This window comes from Lepisma saccharinum, chromosome 7 (genome assembly GCF_977018435.1).
Source record: "Lepisma saccharinum chromosome 7, izLepSacc3.1, whole genome shotgun sequence".
Taxonomy (NCBI): Eukaryota; Metazoa; Arthropoda; class Insecta; order Zygentoma; family Lepismatidae; genus Lepisma; species Lepisma saccharinum.
The window spans coordinates 95355051-95369100 of NC_139235.1; the positions used below are offsets into that span (position 1 = coordinate 95355051).

Here is a 14050-nt window from a genome sequence, read left to right on the forward strand (position 1 = left end):
TATATCTGTTAGTTGAAGCTGTAAAATATACATAAAGAGCTTCCAAAAAGTCAAAAAAGCTTACAGCACTCGGCAGCAGCCTGCACTGCAAGATCGAGTGAACGCCCAGCGCAAGGTACCCATACTGCTAAATTATTTTCTGCCAGTACCAACGCTTGAAGCCCATTGTACTGTCCGCTCATTGAAGAAGCGTTATCATAAGACTGACCACGGCAGTTCTTAATGTCTATCTCATTCTCTTTAAGTTGCTCAAGCCTTGAAACATATAGTATCTTTAGCTTTGTGGCCTTGGTTAAGCATGAATGTTACAAATCTTTCAACAGGGATGTGTTCCTCTAAATATCTGAAAATCAAAGAAGGCTGATCAACGTGACCTTTGTCTGGAGTTGAGTCTAATGATATGGAATAGTACTTTGACTGCTTGATTCGAGAGATAACTTCATTGAAAACTCGCTTGCACAACTTCCTCGCAAATCGTCGATGGTAGATAGTAGGGTGTGCGGGATCCCGAAAAGTCGCGACCGGGATCGGGAAAAAAATTTCCCGTCCCGATACCGACTTTTCGGGATCCCGAGCAGTCGGGAAATACCGAATGGTCATTTTAAAAAGTTGTTAATTTTCGACATTTTCTGCATTGCAAGTATCTCGAACGTATCGGAAATTGTTTGTTTTTATTCCAGAAACATGGCACAGTGGTATATACTAGGGATGGCCAAACGGATCCGGATCCGAAAAATCCGGATAAAGTTTCGGATCTGGATCCGGATCCGAAAGTTCCGGATCTGGATCCGGATCCGAGAGTTCCGGATCTGAAAGTTTCGGATCTGGATCCGGGTCCGAAAATTCCGGATTTTTTGGATCCGGATCAGAGAGTTTCGTATCTCAATCCCATTATAATATTACCACACCTTAAAAGGTATTATGATCATCGATTATAAAGAAATTTTTCATTAGTTAGTCATACAAGACTTTTTTTCAAGTGTTGTTCCTAAAATAATTTGCTACGCATCGGCCCGGCCGGTTCAAATCCGGGAACTTTTCTAACGATGGAAGCGGCCCCGGCGCCCACCCAGCGTCGAATAACATGGGTACCTGGGGGAAACCCTGGGGGGGTAAAGGCGGTCAGGGGCGTGATGCTGATCACATCACCCCCACTTACGACCGGATCAAGAAAGTGTGGGGCGTTACCCCCACACCTCCTATACGCCTTCATGGCGTGGTGCTATGCACAGGGGAGCACTTTACTTTTTTACTTTTTTTTACCTATCGGCTGACACACACGTGCACAAAAATAATCTTACTTGTTTAACATAAAATGTCAGAAGTGATTTTGTAAATGCCATTGAAACGAATATGTATTCATTCGAATGTATTGGAAATGAAAACACACATAAATGTGAGACATTCCATTCCAGGATGAAACCTTTAACACATATAACAAGATAGAAATGTTATACAAAAATTATACAATTGTTCTACAGTTACAGTTTTACAAATTAAAATAAAACATTATAATATATGCAGTGTTATATAATTAAAAAGTGTAAGACTAACAAGGGAGGTTATCTAAGTGTCCCCCTCCGATTTCCATGAAACTTGGCAGGAGTGTGTATAAACGGGCCCAAATGAAGAAATACGTGTTTTTTTTTTGTTTCGGCTAAAAAACTGTTTTAGGGGGCAAAACTCAAGACTACTAGACGGAAAGGCTGGGGTCAGACACGCCTCTTTTCGCGACTGCCGCGGGTGTGACGTCATTGGGCGGACAAAACCCAGCTGAGTCTTTACCCCATACGGAAAGAAACGTGGAAAGGCTGATCTGTTTTGTTCTTTTCGCTCCTTTTTTCTTGTATTTCTCGATTGTTGGGTTCAGGGTGCGAAATCCTGGAGGGGACGAGGGGGATTTCCCCCACCAACAATCTTGGCCACAAAAAAAAACCACCAAAAATTTCCCGGGGGAAAGAGTTTTTGTTATAACAATGAAAAGATAAGCAATTACTTTAAATTTCAAATATACTTTACAAAGAATAATATTGAAAACACACACAAATTAGTGTAGTTGTGAGTGTTGAATGTTTTCTGTCTCAAGAGATCATTAACAAATCTACATCAATACGCACAGTAAAAGTAAAACAAGAATGCAAAACAATAATAACTATGAAATCTAATTGATTTATATTAACATAGTGCACAAACTAAACAAAAACCTACACATAATAAAACCACTTCAACTGCCATAATTTATTAACATCTTTAACCGGTTAGTAAAGGAATTAGTTAGCTGCTTTACACTATCTGATATGTATGAAAGTAACAAATTAATTTCTAATTAATAATCACAATAATTATTTTAATTGAGTATTTATTTTTACTTTTAATAACATTACAAATATGTACATCGTATAATTCACACATATGTTTGTGGGGAGGGGGGTTGTAGGTTACGAACTTTCTCCCTCTCACCAGTTTTCAATGATTTCGCACCCTGGTGGGTTGTGAGGTGTTGCAGTTCACAATGCCTTCAGTGAGGTGTTGCGACGTGTCGTGATCTCCGATGAAAAAATAAAAACAGCGGGCGACAATATATAACTGAACACATCGCATCTAACGAGACTTGTTAGTGGATTGCAATACCAGTAGTCTCATTACACAACATCAGGCTACCATACACTTCAAAATACACAACTTGCTATTTATATACGAGTGATGCTTAAATGACAACTTCCGTCCTCCATTGTTCTATTATTTATTCAGTCAAATTTTCATCACAATCCCCCCCCCCCCAAAGTTAAGTGGACTCAACAAGCTTTCACATACCCGCCTGTAGGCACCCCTGTTCGACATTCCACTGATTATATATACGTATAAGTATATAAAGTGACCCTCGACTTTCTTCAGTTCTAGGTCTCAAGTTTTCGTTCAGTGAAAAGTTTTTTAAAGTGTGTGTTACATAATACACACGGAACTTCCTCACATTCCTCCCTGTGTAGTTCAAAGATACATAAGACTCAGAATTGTAATCTGAATAAGGAAAATTAATTAAGAAATAAATACCAATAGTCGAAGCAAAGTTACCAAATTTGAAGAAGTTAAGTGAAAACAGCTCCTCTCTCACTCCTAAAAGAGAGCAATAGACGAGATTGTTTTCTTTTACATATTCAACTTATCCATAATTTTGGCTTTCTGCCTTTCTTTATTTAACAAAATTATTTTACGCATTCAACATATATTTTTCTTTCTGCCCTAACAAAATGCATTACTAGGTGTATTAACCGCAATTTTACATGAAACTAATGTTTCACAGAGGAATATGACGACTTATAAACTACCGATAAAATGTGTGCGTAATTGGCTGTGTAATCCAACTGTAAGGACATACGTTATGTCGGATCCTAAGTAAGTCTGTGTATTCACTCCCAATTAGCTTCTGGGCATAATTACGGCTCTTTTTTGTTCATAATTACTGCTTTGATTCGGCTGCGAAACCGGAGCGTAGAGCGATCTGTCCGCGCGTGACGTCACGCCTGACGTCAAAGACCACGTGATCAGGTATGGCCCCAGCCTTCTACTCTACTAGTCTTGGGCAAAACTCCCTCAAATGTCAAGATGAGGACAAATTGAAGTGAGGATCTGACCCCTGTGTCCCCCTCCGATTTCCATGAAACTTGGCAGGTGTGTGTATAAACGGGCCCAAATGAAGAAATACGTGTTTTTTTTTGTTTCGGCTAAAAAACTGTTTTAGGGGGCAAAACTCCCTCAAATGTCAAGATGAGGACAAATTGAAGTGAGGATCTGACCCCTGTGTCACCCTCCGATTTCCATGAAACTTGGCAGGTGTGTGTATAAACGGGCCCAAATGAAGAAATACGTGTTTTTTTTTGTTTCGGCTAAAAAACTGTTTTGGGGGCACCCCCCTCAAATGTCAATATGAGGACAAATTTAAGTGTGCATTTGACCTGTGTGTCCCCCTCCGATTCTCATGAAACTTGGCAGGTGTATAGTGGGGCCCAATGGAAGAAATACGTGTTTTTTTTGTTTCAGCTAAAAAACTGTTTTACAGGGCAAAACCCACTCAATTGTCAAGATGAGGACAAATTGAAGTAAGGATCTGACCCCTGTGTCCCCTTCCGATTTTCATGAAACTTTGCAGGTGTATAGAGGGGCCCAAAGGAAAAAATACGTGTTCTTTTTTTTTTTGTTTCGGCTAAAGAAACTGCTTTAGGGGGCAAAACCCGCCTCAAATATCAAGATGAGTACAAATTGACGTGAGGATCATCTGACCCCTGTGTCCCCCTCCGATTTCCATGGAATTTGACAGGTGTATAGAGAGGCCCTATGCCCCCTGTTTCTTCCTATGCCATATTTACGTGGTTTCGGGGTCAGATCCCCACTTCAATTTCTCCTCATCTTGACATTTGAGGTGGGGGGGGGGCTCTATACAGCTGCCAAGTTTCATGGAAATCGGAGGGGGAGACTTAGACCTCCCTTGTAAGTGTATTAATTAATTACAAATCGCGCACGCGCGTACACACACTATATATATATATATGTTAGCAGGTAACAATATGTTATAAGCACATTCTTACTTTCCAAAGAAGCGCATGTGGGATGGCAAAACGGATCCGGATCCGGATCCGAAAGTTATGGATCCGGATCCGAAAATTCTGGATCCGGATCCGAAAGTTCTGGATCCGGATCCGAAAATTCTGGATCCGGATCCGAAAGTTCTGGATCCGGATCCGAAAATTCTGGATCCGGATCAGAAATTTCTGGATCCGGATCCGAAAAATTTTAGGATCCGGAACCAACCGGATCCGGATTTCGGATCCGCTAGGATCCGGATCTGGCCATCCCTAGTATATAGACGGGGAACTTCATCTATACCTTTTTTTACGACCGCTAATAACAAACACTGATAGAAGTATGACCACCATTCCTAAAGCAGTTGTGGTAACAATAAAATGTCAACAGTTTTGAACTACAGATAGGTGAAATCCTCCAAAAATAATTGTATTTTTAAAGGACTTGATGTGAATTCACCCATGTATGCATGAACACCAAGCTCCTCTCCTCTCACAAAAAAAGAAAAATTAATGCGCACTACCGCAAAGCAAACGGCTACTTACCACTTTCGTCTTGTTTCTTTTTCTTCTTCGGTCAGTGAAACAAAATCTTTCCTTTCACCATCAACTAGATAGAGAACACAAAAAGTGACAATGAACTGACAGCTACTCTGACACCGAACAACAATCTGTAACCTCACCACATACGATATATAATCTGTCCTTATCACTCTTCAGCTTGCATAGATATGAACTAAAAATAGTGTTGCTTACGGCGTACGCGTTTAGAATGAACATGAGTTCAGCCAATACGCAGCCAGTGCTGTCGCGCTGTTGCCAAACCAATAGCGGAAGGGAAACACAGATAATTCGCTGTGTCCAATATTCAGCTTTTTATATATAATGCATGAACGTGATATTTGAGTACAATGAAATATATAGTGAAGAATTCTACACAGGATTATATCACATCACTGCAGCATATAAGAAAAACTCATGCCTGAAAGAAGTTTGAAGGTAAGTATTTATTGTAGAGGAACTGCAAGACCATCATCGTCGCTCTCGTTTCTGTTTTCTGGCATGTTTCCCAGGAGATTTGAATAGGAGTTTACAGATTTCTGTGGTAGATACTTTACCCTGTTTTATAATGCGCAACACAGTATGCACACATACACCACACGCTTTAGCCGTAAGTTCTCGACTCTGAGAAAACGCTATTTCAGCACGCACGTCTTGCGAACGCCAATTCCTTGAAGTAAGAATAAGCTTTAAAACTAAGATTTCTCTCTTGTGAACGTAATACGAGTATTTACCCTTGGTGCCTGTATTTACTAGGTTTCGAGAGCGACATTATTAATTTGATTTGATTTGCTTTATTTTACTTTGCTTTTCTGTCACTTTTGGCTAATTACGAAGATTGGAATGAGTGATGATATAATGAAATTGATGAAGGGACTCCTGGCGTCGTAGCGCGATATGCTAACCACTCCACAATGGCGCCGGCGCGACATTATTAAATAACACTCACGCAGCACACACACTATTGCACAACTATCGAGCATAAGGTCTGTATTGCACAACGCGCTACTACACCAGGAGTTCCGGGTTCGAATCCCGGCCCGGGCATAGGTGTTTGTAAGTGTCCCGTCATCAATTTCATCGTCGGCTCCTGTGGCGGAGTGGTTATCACATCGCGCTACGACGCCAGGGGTCCCGGGTTCGAATCCCGACCTGGGCATGGATATTTGTGAGTGTCCATTCATCAATTTCATCATATCATCACTCATCCCCATCTTCCTAAAGTAAGAAAAAGTGACAGAAAAAGCGAAGTAAAATAAATAAATCAATAAGGGCTGTATTGAATCCTCTCACAACCGTTCTTGGTGCCGACGAGTAAAATTATCTTACACCGCCCTTGTTATGAAAACGCTGAACTCAAAACTGACCCAGACTCGCAATGTTTGTGAACACACAAGACAAAGAAATTTCATTGTGCATATTCAGCCGAATTTGACACCCATAGCTTTACCAAGACACAACAACTCATCGGAGTCAACACGGTGGCAACGAAAAAAACAAAGGACGGAACACGGAAGGAAAACGAAAGGGTCATTGTGTGTGTGTAGAGACGTGTTGTTTCCCGTGTTTCTTCCACAAACGATAACTCCGGCTGTAGGCGACGGAAATTCATGGGACTTCGACAGTCAGGTTCAAAATGTCGTGCTCCATCTTATGATGAACCTTAAAGTGGCGAGTTTTATGAAAACTTCTTGCGCGCAAGAAAAATACAGAACACGGCGTTTAACTCGCGCGCCGCAGTTCCTTAACTGTACAACGTTGCACTCCTGCCATTGGCTGGTCGCCACGCACACCCTCTGCGTGGCTCCGCCCGATATCGCTTCTAAAACCGTGCGTCGTGAGAGTGGTGGAAACAGAAGTGTCAAATTAAGGAGCCAAATAACCTTTCTTTTGACTTTAATTTTTTCGTAAATTTCTAAGCATTGTTCTCTAAACAATACAAATTTTCATTTTTAGATTAAGAACAATTGTGTACTATACTTGAAAGGGGGTAAAGGGAATATCAATGGAATGTAAACTTTACAAGTTGGAAACACTGACCTGCCAACACAACTTGCGATAAGATAGGAGAGAGTGGACAGGATAGAATTTGCCTGTGGAGACCAAAGGTCAGAGACCTATTAAGGGAGGATGGGAGGAAGCACTATTAAGCCGGCTTTAGACGGGAGCGTTTCCTTTAACATTTTTGCTTAAATGCTGTGTAAATCCTTCCAAAAATCTTATAGCAGATACCACTTTTCATGGAACATTTCGATTAGCTGTTGAGATTACATTGTATGATACATACAGCACGATAAGTAGGCACATCGAGATACACCATATATGGCAAGTTCGCGGTGTCTCAATTGAAAAAACTAAAATATTCTAACATACATGTACAGTAAACGTTGTAAAGTATATATTTAATCAGCAACATTCTTCTCTACCTGAAACCATTTAATACGAAGCGTAATTCATCCCGGTTGAATAATTATCGTGTTTTAAAAATGTGAAGTGATACGTTGTTTACATCTCACGCGGCCGCCATTACAACTGCGCTCGTGATCTAGAGGTCGCTTCTGATTGGTTATGCTACGGAAGAAGGACGGATCCTATCCTCGAGAAATGCCGTACGATTTATCACTTTACGCGGCCCAACAATAGGTTTTTAAGACACAGTCAATAAATTTTCGAGCCTAACTTCCTGACCCACCAGACGCCTCCTCGAAACCAACGCCCCATAGGTTGAGAAACTGATGATCTAAATGGAAAAAAATTGTGGAAGAGAGAATGTCATGGCCCCCCGTGAAATTATTTGCATCCTATTAAATCAATATTGTTTTCAGTTTGCAAAAATATTGTAATGTATTTAAATAATATATGTTGTAACAGTATTAAATACACAATTCATGGAACTTGGACAGTCAGGATCAAAATGTCGTACCCCATCTTATGATGAACCTTAAAGTGCAGAGTTTTATGGAAACTTCTTGCGCGCAAGAAAAATACAGAACACGGCTACAGCGCTGTAACACGGCGTTTAACTCGCGCGCCGCAGTTTCCTAACCGTGCAACGTTGCACTCCTGCCATTGGCTGGTCGCCACGCACACCCTCTTCGTGGCTCCGCCCGATATCGCTTCTAAAACCGTGCGTCGTATAGACGTTTAACAACCCTGGGATTGTTCAAGATCCAGGAACACATACAGTACATTCTAATGGGTTCCGTAACAAGACCGAAACCTTTTTTTCTCCACAATTTAAATTCGATCCAAGTTGCGTATTGCGTCATTTCAATACGGAACGTGGACCCTCTTTAAACTGATCCGGAAAGAGGTTCCTGGACCGTATTTAAATTCATCTGGGAAAAAGGTTCCTGGACCGAATTGAAATACGTTACAGATAAAAAGGTTCTTTACGGTCCAGAACCCATTTCGCTTGCTGATTATCTCTCCTGGACCGGAATTGAATTTATTTAAAATTCCTGGACCTTTAACAACCCGGTATGACAGCGGTATGGTAGTAAACTTCACTCTCGAAACCATATGGGACTCGACGTGCTGACCTCGTGTCATCAATGAGAAACCACCCGGCAGGCCTTTGCTGTCAATGGGCTGTTGCGCCATGCAGTTTATTTTTTATTTTACTGACAATTTTAGTCTTTTAGAGAACCCAAACATATATTTTGATACACAGGGAGGGGGAGGGTTGCCCCGGCCGGAAGCCGAGCGAACAAAAAACATATAAAGTGAAAATAAGTAAAAGAAGATTAGTGAAAGTATTGGAGTCCTCTTAAATTAATACTATTGTCATTTTGTAAAACCATGGACTTAACGATTCTTGCTCCGTTCGCTCTCAATACAGCCATTTCCTCAAGTTTATCCTTATTGATTAAAAACAGTTACTGTACGTATAGTGTCTCTCAAAAGTTTTAGGACAACGACATTTTAAACTAGGCAACCCAATTTACACAAGGAGTTGGTGGGTTGCGTGTAGAGTTAGGCTCAATTTCAGGGTTGCCACATGCACAATAGATATTTATAAAATACGCGAAAGAAATAAAAACAAGTATTATTGTATAAAATTATTAAAAATATCACTATTATATCGCAAGTGGCAAAATTCTTTCTCAAAGAAAAAAAATAGGTTCTCTAGTATTTCATCGCTGATGAGTTTACAGAAAGGAAAAGAGGTGAGAGAAAAAGAGAGGTGACAAAGGACAGGAGAAAGAGAAAGCAAAAGGAGAAGAGGAAAAGTAGAGGAGAGAAGAAAGAGAGGATGGACGAGGAGAGGAGATGTAGTGAGGAGAATGGAAGAAGATTATAGGAGAGATGAGGAAAATGGAGCAAAGAAGAGAAAAGAGTAGGAAAACGAGATGAGAGAAGAGGAGACGAGAAGAGGGGAGTGGAGAGTAGAGTAAAGGAGAGAAGAACGAAAAGAAGAGAAGAAGAGTGCAGTGGAGTAGGAAATCTAAGACAGGAAAAGAGATACGAGGAGTGGAGATGAGTGGGATGGAGATAAGATGCGAGAAAAGTAGGGAAGGCGATATGAGATAAAAACATAGGAGAAGGAGGGGGAGAAGAAGGAGAAGGAGAAGAGAAGAACAGAAGGGACTGAAGAGAAGAGGTAGTTGCAGAAAATATCGTCTCAGCGTCAAGAATTGATGCAGTGGTCAAATTATCGACATGAAACATTCAATAACATTTTGAAATGTATTGGAGAACGTATTTGATCGGTTCAAAATGCCTTTTGGCTTAGTTCAGAGCAAGGTAAAATCTTCCATGTAAGATCTTTGATTTTGCCTGCGATTATATCACTAAAAATATGAATGTAATTTTAATATTTATAAGAATTATCCCATTCTTGTCCACTTCTCGGTTCGTTGAAATGGAGATTTTGTAATTTTATATTTCCCTTCCCCCATCGTTAATTCTAAAGTGAATCATTCCGCTTCACACGGCGTGGACATTGAACACAATGGGAAAGGTCTAAAACTTACGAAAAGTTTTTGCCACCGAAAGGGTTTGAACCTACGACCATCAGATTGACAGTCCTGAACAGTAAACACTACCCTACAAGCTTTCGCTCCTGAAAGTAAGTAGAAGGAGCTGACAAATGTGAAATGTAAATGCAACTCTCCTCCTACATGTAATGTGCAAACAATACTTGTTTGTAACAAAGAAAACGAAGGTAGTATGACTTCGCGAAAACCTTTAATGGAGAGTTCCACATGATGAGAAATTTTCATTCGATATTTGCGGAGGTATCCTTGCATTAAACTCGAGTTGGAAAAGGGGTAAAATTAGTATGTCCTGAATTGCCACAAATATAAATAGTTATTTCATTTACATTTGTCAATTTTTTAAAGCAGTACTCAATTATCGTTAGAGTATCATAATTCACGATCTTATACATGAAAATATCCATTTGAACGTGTGTTATTTGTTATTTTTTTATATATTCCATATGCAGAACAATGTAGCCACTATACACTGCTATTACAAATAATGTTACCATGCGCTTGTTTAATAGAAAGGGATTTAAAAGAAAAGAAAAAAATAACACCTGCTTTGGAGGATCGAACCTGGGATTGCTAGCAGCCCAATCGAGAACTCTAACCACTACACCAAGACCTTACCTTCTATTAAAACAACAATTTTAAGTATTCTGTCCCTCCAATATTGTAAATGTAGTTGGGTATACATGTAGTTGAACTTTTACTTTAATTTTGAATTGCTTTCTTGTAGTACTATAGCAGATATCTTCGAGAAATTATTTTCGAAATGATGAAGAAAAACGAGAATTTTGGTACGTACTTGTGAAAATGCCAGATATTTCATCTAACTTATTACTGTGATTAGACATTACTAATGGAAAATATCTAGAGGCTTGAACATTGCAGGACGATATTATTTTCCTGTGATACTAAAACAGACGAAATGCTTGTTTACTGACGCAAGTCTCTTGTTCAGAACAGTCTTATGAAATGTATTTGCTGTTGTGTAAGGTAACACGAAATAATTACACCGTTTGCGAACTACCAAATCTGCGCAACGTTAGACGTAAACAGGCGAAAATTTTATTCATAAAATCACTTCACACTTCAAGAGAGACTTGTGGGACAGTCTGTTAAGGTGATGGACTATATCCTTCTTATTTTTCTTCCTCGAAGAACAACAATTTTTAAAGTAGAGCGACAGTCGTTCCGCTGTTTCTTATTTCTTTTAAATTCTTCCACATTCCTTTAATTGGGTTAAAAATAAATAAAAATATTGCTTGCATTTCTGTCATTGACGTAGACCAGGCCCGTACGAAGGGTTTCTTTGAGGGAGGGGCCAGACCCAAATTTATATATATATATAAGAGAGAGCGGCGTAGGTTCGAATCCGGCTCTGGTCGGAATTAATTCGGCCTACGTATAGGGCCGGTGGCAACCCACCATCGTGAGGAAATTGGGGAGCTCCGAATGAGTGAGCGGTAACCCGGTCGAGAAGACCTACAACGGCTGGGGGCTCGACGGGCTGACCACCCGTCACCCCAATACTGGTCTAAGATCTCCACGCTATAACAGGTGACGGAGGAACAGTGTGGGAGGGAGACCAGCAGTCGGTAGGTAAGCCAAGGCTCTCACGGGCTGTCGCGCTATGGGTTATTTTTTTTTTATATATAAGAGAGAGAGAGAGAGACAGATATTACAAAATAGTTCAAATAGTGCAAGCGCCATTGAAAAGTCATGATAATTCTATGTTTAGAAAATAATATATTTATAAATTAAATGTTGCGTACTAGGAATTATTATTACAATAAAGAATATGTCTAATTTTGAGTGAAGAAAAAATTAATAATAAAGAAACATTCTCGCATCACGATTGCAGCTCGAAAAAGTCGGGACAGGGATTGAAAGTAACGCACTGTCGTGACTAAATCGGTGAAACGGACGTCTGCTAGCCTTGCATTATAAAACAAAAACCATCCAATATTGCAGACTGAAGTCTTTTGCGCAATAAACAGATTCATTTATGTAAGAACAAAATTGAAATTTTTACACATTTCTAAAATCGATGATGTTATTTTCGTAGTTATTGATAGGTTCACATTTAAATATTTCAGGGTTCGAGGGCGCATGGCCCCATGCCCCCGCCCCTGGGTACTGGACTGACGTAGACAGTGGGAGAGAAATTTTGGAGAATCTTTCTATTAAATTTATTATTGAAATCCAGCTTATGCTCAGATTGGTTTATTGACAATCCTGAACTTTTCGTTTAATAAATAATATTTGGTTTTAAACGACGGGAGAACATTGGTCTAATTTCCTTTCTTGCCCTTTTGGGAGAATATATACTTCTACAATAGCAATCGCATTCGGAAACGGTGAAAAAAATTACTTGGTTTTCAAAGGCAGACAAGCTTGGTAGCGTAGCTTGTTCGCGTTCAAAGTTACTCACTCACGCTATTCAAGGCCGCTTCTTATCGCAAAATACTGTGCGTCTATGCACAGTGTCTGCACCCAGCGCGTTACAAGTGACCACAGTCGAATTTTAAAGAAAATCTGAAGAATGATAGAATTCATCAGAGGCGGCTAGGTGGGCACTAGCTCAACATGCAATAGTTTAAGTGATAATTTCTGACAAACAAGAAACCTTATTGAATGAGTATTGGGATAAGTATTGGGATAGTAATACGTGTATCCGCTCCTTTCTAACCATGTAAGCTCGAAGACAATCTGTATTCCATTTGTTTATATTGGCAACTTGGTCAACCGGAAGTTATTGTAAGGAACTATTTCGTAGATGTTCATGTAACCGTTATAAAATTACAAATAAAATATATTCACAAGCTTAGATATACTAACAACGAAGGAATAAATTCAGAGTTAAATTTCAAATGCATGTGTATAGAGTAATTCTAGAAGTACAGAGCTATATCAGAGTATTGAACTTCTTTTTACAGGATAACGTTTACAATATTGATGCGTCAGAATAATCAAGAACTGTTGCTCCAAGGGAAACAAACAAACAAACAAAGGGCGTAGTGTATTGGTTAGAGTTCTTGAAAGCATTGGTTGCGGTCCCAGGTTCGATCCTCCATACCAGGTGTTCTTTTTTTCTTTTCTTTTAAATCCCTTTCTATTAAACAAGCGCATGGTAACATTATTTGTAATAGCAGTGTATAGTGGCTACATTGTTCTGCATATGGAATATATAAAAAAATAACAAATAACACACGTTCAAATGGATATTTTCATGTATAAGATCGTGAATTATGATACTCTAACGATAATTGAGTACTGCTTTAAAAAATTGACAAATGTAAATGAAATAACTATTTATATTTGTGGCAATTCAGGACATACTAATTTTACCCCTTTTCCAACTCGAGTTTAATGCAAGGATACCTCCGCAAATATCGAATGAAAATTTCTCATCATGTGGAACTCTCCATTAAAGGTTTTCGCGAAGTCATACTACCTTCGTTTTCTTTGTTACAAACAAGTATTGTTTGCACATTACATGTAGGAGGAGAGTTGCATTTACATTTCACATTTGTCAGCTCCTTCTACTTACTTTCAGGAGCGAAAGCTTGTAGGGTAGTGTTTACTGTTCAGGACTGTCAATCTGATGGTCGTAGGTTCAAACCCTTTCGGTGGCAAAAACTTTTCGTAAGTTTTAGACCTTTCCCATTGTGTTCAATGTCCACGCCGTGTGAAGCGGAATGATTCACTTTAGAATTAACGATGGGGGAAGGGAAATATAAAATTACAAAATCTCCATTTCAACGAACCGAGAAGTGGACAAGAATGGGATAATTCTTATAAATATTAAAATTACATTCATATTTTTAGTGATATAATCGCAGGCAAAATCAAAGATCTTACATGGAAGATTTTACCTTGCTCTGAACTAAGCCAAAAGGCATTTTGAACCGATCAAATACG

General features: G+C 39.4%; 1 long non-coding RNA gene across 1 annotated transcript in view; it reads right to left on the bottom strand.

The window, feature by feature from the left end:
• Nucleotides 1-5301, bottom strand: part of LOC145990364 (uncharacterized) — a 62831-nt gene extending 57530 nt beyond the window's left edge. Inside the window, exon 1 of the long non-coding RNA XR_014441975.1 lies at nt 5124-5301. This is a non-coding gene — a long non-coding RNA (uncharacterized LOC145990364). The remainder of the gene's footprint in view (nt 1-5123) is intronic.
• Nucleotides 5302-14050: the final 8749 nt, after the last annotated feature.